Raw genomic sequence first — 7,234 nt, forward strand, 5'->3', positions numbered from 1 at the left:
CCTAGTTCGGCGATGAACTCGCTACGGCGGCAACGGCGGGGAAGAATTCCGTTGACGGCGGCGGAGACCAGCGACAGGAGGCGGCTGGCGACGAGGAGGACGATCCGGAGACCCAGGAGGCAGAGCGAGCTATGCGCGGGCGAAGGGGTTTCAGAGAAATTTCCAAAATTTTGCCCGTGAGTATATATATAGCCCGACCCTGTCGGTGTGACCGAGTGGAACAACTCGGTGCCACCAAGATTCATAACTGCAAGCAGTTACTGAAACTCGGTGTGACCGAAAGGTTCAAATCGGTTGCACCGAGATTGAAAACCTAGATCGACTTAGTGATCTCGGTATGACCGAAATGGAGGAATCAGTCAGACCGAAAACCACAAAGAAGTTTTGGAACTTTAAGTCTATGACGAATCGGGGACTCCGAGTGCTCCTCACACAGAGTGGTTCGAATCTGACTTGATCAAATTTTGTGATGTAGCATGAATAGAGTTTGAGACGAGAAAAGCATAGATAGCTAGAGAGGGTTCTTAGGCATTCTTGTCCATCCACTTGGCAAAAGAAAAGAAAATCAATCAATCAAAACAACAAGTGGATGTCCTCGAATGAGTAAAATATGCAATCAACATGCTCACACAATAAAATGGCAATTGAAATATGTGTCAAAGCATGCACAACCAATTCTAGCATCTATCAAACAATTGGCGATGACTAGGTCATCTATATATGAGTATATTGACTTAGGAGTCAAATGAGAACATTTGATCATAGGTCATACTCATCGTTTAAGCACAAGTGGGGTTACCACTTTTACATAAAGCATTTGTTGTGTTCACACCATTAGAGTTGCTTTAGCTCAATTCTTAGAGTAAAGCTCCCCCTAGATGTGAGATCCCCCCTAAGAGGGATGAACTAACCTTGGGTTTTGTCGATGATGACTTCATGTAGATGTTGAAGATGTGGATGCTCTATGTTGATGTAGATCATTTGGAGCTATCCATTGGAGTGAGTTGCACTTTCAATACCTACACGGGTTAGTCCCACAAGGAACAAACAAGGATATCCATAGACATAAAGTGATGCACACACAAGATGATGTCTATGAAAGCTTTTAGGTTACCTTGTCCCTTGTCTTACCAACAAGAGGGTTTGTGACTCCTTGAACTAGTGCAAGATGTGGAAGTTGATTGCACTTGTTTTTGCCAAGATGATAAGAGTGAAGTATGTTGGCGGAGTCACCCTCAAGAACTCTCTAGTTCTTCTTCGGGATCCACACCATCTTGATGGGAATCCTCGGTGTTGTAGTTGTACTTGATGAAGTGGAACTTGAAGTAGTCTTGGGAACCCACTTGACCAAGGCCTTAGGAGCTTCTTCAAATGCATCAATTTCCTCTTGAAGCTTGTCCTTGCCTTTTTGCTTGTGGTCTTGTGGTGGAAGATCATCTTGAGCTTGTGTCTCTTTGAAAGAAGTAGGATCATACTTCTCTTGTTGAGGAACAAACTTCGTCTTGGGGTATTGATCTTCTTCCCACTCAACTCCATTGGCATTGAACTTTCGTTCAAAACCAACACCTTGATTCTTCCGGTTCCTTCCTTGCTTGCGTACAATTTCCTCGAATTGCTTACTTCCGGCAAGGCTCTTGTAAACACCTTTCTCTATAATTCCCTTCAATAAGCTATTTTCTTTCTCAAGTGTAACTTGGCTAAGAGAATCATTAGTGTAATCAAGAGAACTACTAGAAGCAACAATATTGGATTTAGCATGATTATTGTTACTACTAGAGGAAGAATCTTTCTTGTTCTTGTTACTAGACTTGACTTGAGGCATGTAAGTGGATAAGAGTAAACGCTTGGCAATGTAAGAAGAACTTTTCTTGCGAAGATCATCATTGATTGCTTTTAAGAACTCATGCTCTTGCTCAAGGTTGAGCTTTTCAAAGCGTAATTTCTCATGAGTCCTTAAAAGTTCTCGATGATCTCCTAAGATAGTTTCATGAGCTAACTTAAGAGTGTTTAGTTCTTTAGTTAGAGACTCAATCTTCTCCTTATCATTGTCATTCATTTTATCTTGATTAGCATGATTAATTGACGTTTCATCATAGTATTCATCACTAGAGTTGTCAACAAGTAAATCATCATCACCTAACAAGTCATCTTCATCACTATTGAAATCAACATACTCGGGGTGTGATACCTTTGGGCCTTTAGCCATGAAGCATGTTCCAACTCCTTCATTTGGTGAGTCAAATATGTCGTAGGAGTTGGTTGTCACAAGTGCTAGACCAGCAACACCTTCATCTTAAGTATATTCGGAGTTGGAGTGATAGCTTCTCTCGGAGTGGTTGTCGGAGTCGGAGCCGGATACCCATTCACCAACATGAGCTTGATGTCTTCGTTTTGTGTAGCTCCTTGATGACTTGTCCTTTCTTTCCGAATCCTTGCTTCTCCGTGAGGGTCTTCGTTCATAGCGATCATCTCTACTCCTTCTTTCTCTAGATGGTGATTCTTCTCTTCTACTTCTTCTCTTGGGAGAATCTTCTCTTCTCTTGTAGGGGGGCGTACACTCATTGGAATAGTGTCCGGGCCTTCCACAATTGTAGCAGTTTCTCTCTCGACTAGAAGATCTTTTGTCATTGTAGGACCTTGACTTGGAGCTTCTTTCATTGCTTCTACTCTTGTAGAACTTGTTGAAGTTCTTCACCATTAAGCTCAATTCTTCATCGAAGGTTTGTTTCTCACTCGATGATGTGGCGGCTTCACATGAGGCTTTGTAAGCACCACTTGATTTGTTGTGAAGTTCCTCTTTATCCTTGAGTGACATCTCATGAGCAACAATTCTTCTGATGACTTCCGTTGGCTTGAGATCTTTGTAATTGGGCATCATTTGGATCAATGTGCACACGGTATCATATTTTCCATCCAAGGCTCTTAGGATCTTCTTGATGATGAATCTATCGGTCATCTCTTCACTCCCTAAGCCGGCCATCTCATTTGTGATAAGAGTAAGCCTAGAGTACATTTCAGCGACACCTTCACCATCCTTCATTTTGAACTTGTCAAGTTGACTTTGAAGCACATCCAATTTGGATTCCTTGACGGAGTCGGTACCTTCGTGCATATCAATCAAAGTATCCCAAATTTCCTTTGCGTTCTCAAGACGGCTGATTTTGTTGAATTCTTCGAGGCACAATCCGTTGAAGAGGATATCACAAGCTTGAGTTTTCTATTGCAGCATCTTCAACTCTTCCGCGTAGCTTCACGGTTCGGTTCTTTCCCATCAAAGAATTCACCTTGCAAGCCAATACACACAATAGCCCAAACGGCAGGGTTATGTCCAAGAATATGCATTTTCATCTTATGCTTCCAACTAGCAAAATTAGTGCCATCAAAGTAAGGACCTCTACGGTGATAATTTCCCTCGCTAGACGCCATACTCTCCTAGGTTGTGAAACCAAGGCTATGCCGCCAAAATCTATGGAAATCAAAGCAAATGGAGACCAAAGCTCTAATACCACTTGTAGGATCGAAAGTATGTCTAGAGGGGGGTGATTAGACTACTTGACAAAATAAAAATCTAGCCTTTTCCCAATTTTAGTTCTTGGCAGATTTTAGCTATCTTAGCACAAGTCAAGCAATCTCCACACAATTCAAGCAAGCATGCAAAAGAGTATATGAGCAGCGGAAAGTAAAGCATGCAACTTGCAAGAATGTAAAGGGAAGGGTTTGGAGGATTCAAACGCAATTGGAGACACGGATGTTTTTGTCGTGGTTCCGATAGGTGGTGCTATCGTACATCCACGTTGATGGAGACTTCAACCCACGAAGGGTAACGGTTGCGTGAGCCCACGGAGGGCTCCACCGACGAAGGGTCCACGAAGAAGCAACCTTGTCTATTCCATCACGGCCGTCGCCCATGAAGGACTTGCCTCACTAGCGGTAGATCTTCACGAAGTAGGCGATCTCCTTGCCCTTACAAACTCCTTGGTTCAACTCCACAATCTTGTCGGAGGCTCCCAAGTGACACCTAGCCAATCTAGGAGACACCACTCTCCAAGAAGTAACAAATGGTGTGTTGATGATGAACTCCTTGCTCTTGTGCTTCAAATGATATTCTCCCCAACACTCAACTCTCTCTCACGGGATATGGATTTGGTGGAAAGAAGATTTGAGTGGAAAGCAACTTGGGGAAGGCTAGAGATCAAGATTCATATGGTTGGAATGGAATATCTTGACCTCAACACAAGTGTAGGTGGTTCTCTCTCAAAAATGTGTATTGGAAGTGTAGGTATGTTCTGATGGCTCTCTCCACGAATGAAGAGTGGGTGGAGGGGTATATATAGCCTCCACACAAAATCTAACCGTTACACACAATTTTCCAAACTCGATGGGACCGAATGGTTAAACTCGGTCAGACCGATTCAGCAAACCTAGTGACCGTTAGGATTTTCGGTGGGACTGAGATGCAACTCGGTAGGACCGATATGGTTAGGGTTAGGGTATAACGTAATCTCGATGTGACCGATTACACAAACTCGGTGGGACCGATTTTGGTAATAAGCTAACCAGAGAGTTGGTCAGGTAAACTCGGTGGGACCGATTCGCTCATCTCGGTGAGACCGAAATGTTACAAAAGGGAAACAGAGAGTTTACATTGCAATCTCGGTGGGACCGATCGCTCATCTCGGTAAGACCGAAACGTTATGAAGGGAAACAGAGAGATTACAATCCCATCTCGGTGCGACCGAGATCCCTATCGGTGAGACCGATTTGCCTAGGGTTTGTGGCAGTGGCTATGACATTTGAAACTCGGTGGCGCCGGATAGAAAGAATCGGTGGGGCCGAGTTTGACTTTTGGTTTAGGTCATATGTGGATGTGGGAAGGTAGTTGAGGGTTTTTGGAGCATATCACTAAGAACTTTGAGCAAGCGAGCCATTAAGAAACACCTCATCCCTCCTTGATAGTATTGGATTTTCCTATAGACTCAATGTGATCTTTGATCACTAAAATATAAAATGTAGAGTCTTGAGCTGCAAACTTGAGCCAAACTTTTTGTCCTTGGAATTTTGAGGGATCCACTTTCCTCATCCATGCCATGCCATTCATTATGCTTTTCCTGAAATATTAATCTTGGAATAATGTTAGCTCAATGAGCTATATGTTGTTAGGAATTACCAAAACCACCCAGGGATAGTTGCACTTTCACTTGACGAGGTGGCGCGGGGAGCGCTGGTGCAGCTTCTCGTGGCCGCAGAATTTCTTGGCAGCTTCTCTCTTCGCGTGCGGGTGCCAGGCGCGGCGGATCACGCCGCGGAGCCGCGCGCCTTGGTGCCAAGGTGCCGTCTTGGGGCTGAGGTGGTGGAGGCACGCCATGAGCCCCGTCGCCCGCGGCTGGTTGAGGGGGAGGCAGAGAGTGGGATGGCGCCGGAGAGCCCCCTGCGGCGCGGACGAGCTCGGCGATGCGGTCGAGCCACTCCTCGTAGAGGTCGTCAATGGGGCGGTAGCGCAGGAGCTCGTTCGCCACGAGGAGCGCGGCCTGTGCCTCCATGGGAGCGCGGTGCTCGTGAGACGAAGAACCGGCAGGGTCAGCGATGGAGTGGCGGTGCGGCCGTCCTACCGCACCGAAGGATGCAGCGAGGACGCCTGCTGCTCGTTCCCCGCCGGGCCGGTGGCAGCGTTGGCGGTGGGAGACGAAGAACGGCGATGTGGCCCGCCAACAGGAGCCGTCTGAGCGACGCTGGCGGTGAGTGCATCCCGATGCTCAGCTCGAGCACGGCGAGCGTCCTCCATGGAGACGACGGAGCGACAAACTGATGGAAGGGAAGCTACGGCGCACCCCTACCTGCCGTGCCAAATGTCGGATGTGGGGTTCCGGCAAACCCTTAAGGTTCGAACACTGGGGTGCGCATGAAGTCTTTCCTTCCCACCAATCAACGCCCTAGCTCGCTAAGATCTCGCGAACGAACTCGACGAACTCGCAACACAGAAAGACACGAGGTTTATACTGGTTTGGGCCACCATTGTGTTGTAATACCCTACTCCAGTGTGGTGGTGGTGGATTGCCTCTAGGGTAGATGATGAACAGTACAAGGGAAGAACAGCCTCCTGAGGTTGAGGTGTTCCTGTGAGTAGGCTCTGGATCGGGTTGGATCAAGCTAAGATGAGATGCCTCTACTATGGTGGCTAGCTCTACTTACATAGGCCCTGGTCCTCTTCCCAAATATCGAGTGAGAAGGGAGCCAACAACGGCGGGCAAATTTGAAGGGGGACAGCTAGTAGAAGCTATCCTGACAAAAGTGGTCTTCGCCTGCGAAAAGCTCTGGCGGTGACGCCGTCTTGGGCTCCACGATGACCTCCGTCTTGCCGTCCTCCTGGTCTTGGTCTTGTTGCACCAATATAGCAACCTTTGTTTGATGCCTCGATACTCTTCGTCTGTGCTGGCCTCCTTAGCACCAAAGCGGAAATAAGGACATTGTGCGCGCTGGCGCCCGCCTGGTATCATGCGTCATGGCTCATGTCACGAGGGCCTCATGAGGTTTGCCCCGCCTTGATATCTCCGCTCCTCGTGAGCCTGCCTAGCTAGGCTACTCTAGAGGAGGTCTTGCGTCGTCTGCCTCGCGAGGCTTGGACCCTCGCGAGGGTCTTGGATGCCTTGTTGATGAAGATGGGCCGTACGACCTGCTGGCTTAGCCGCGCCATGGGCCACAGGTAGGCAAGTCTAGGGACCCCCGTTCCCAGAACGCCGACTGTGTCATGTTGCATAAGACTCAAAAGCTAAGCACCTCGAGGGGATAGTTTGGCAGAGATAAACCCCATTGCGCGTCCCAGATCAACCAAAGATGTTGGGTTCATCAGCAAAAACCCTCTACAATAATTCAATCGCTAATCAAGCCACAACTAGAGTCCCCAACTTATGTAATGATGTGAAAGAAAGGCAACAATTCAAAGGACTCCTTTATTGGGTTTTTGATAAAAGAACATGGCAATGTTTTTCAGAAGATAACAAGATTTCCGCAAGCTAAATTAAATAGGTACAAAGGAAGCATGTCAAAATAGCAGGACACACTAATGCACGAAAACCATATGATCAAGAGCATTGCAGAAGACACTACACATGCAAAAGTAACCTCCCCACGCTTAGAACTAAACTAGGGGAAATTACAAAAGTGAAAGAAAGTGTGGTTATTAAAATAGGGCACGAGAAGTGGTTAGCTCCCCAAGTTTACGTCTAAGCAAGGGTTA

This window comes from Triticum urartu, chromosome 6A, assembly GCF_056163025.1.
Source record: "Triticum urartu cultivar PI428250 chromosome 6A, HENAU_Tu73, whole genome shotgun sequence".
NCBI lineage: Eukaryota > Viridiplantae > Streptophyta > Magnoliopsida > Poales > Poaceae > Triticum > Triticum urartu.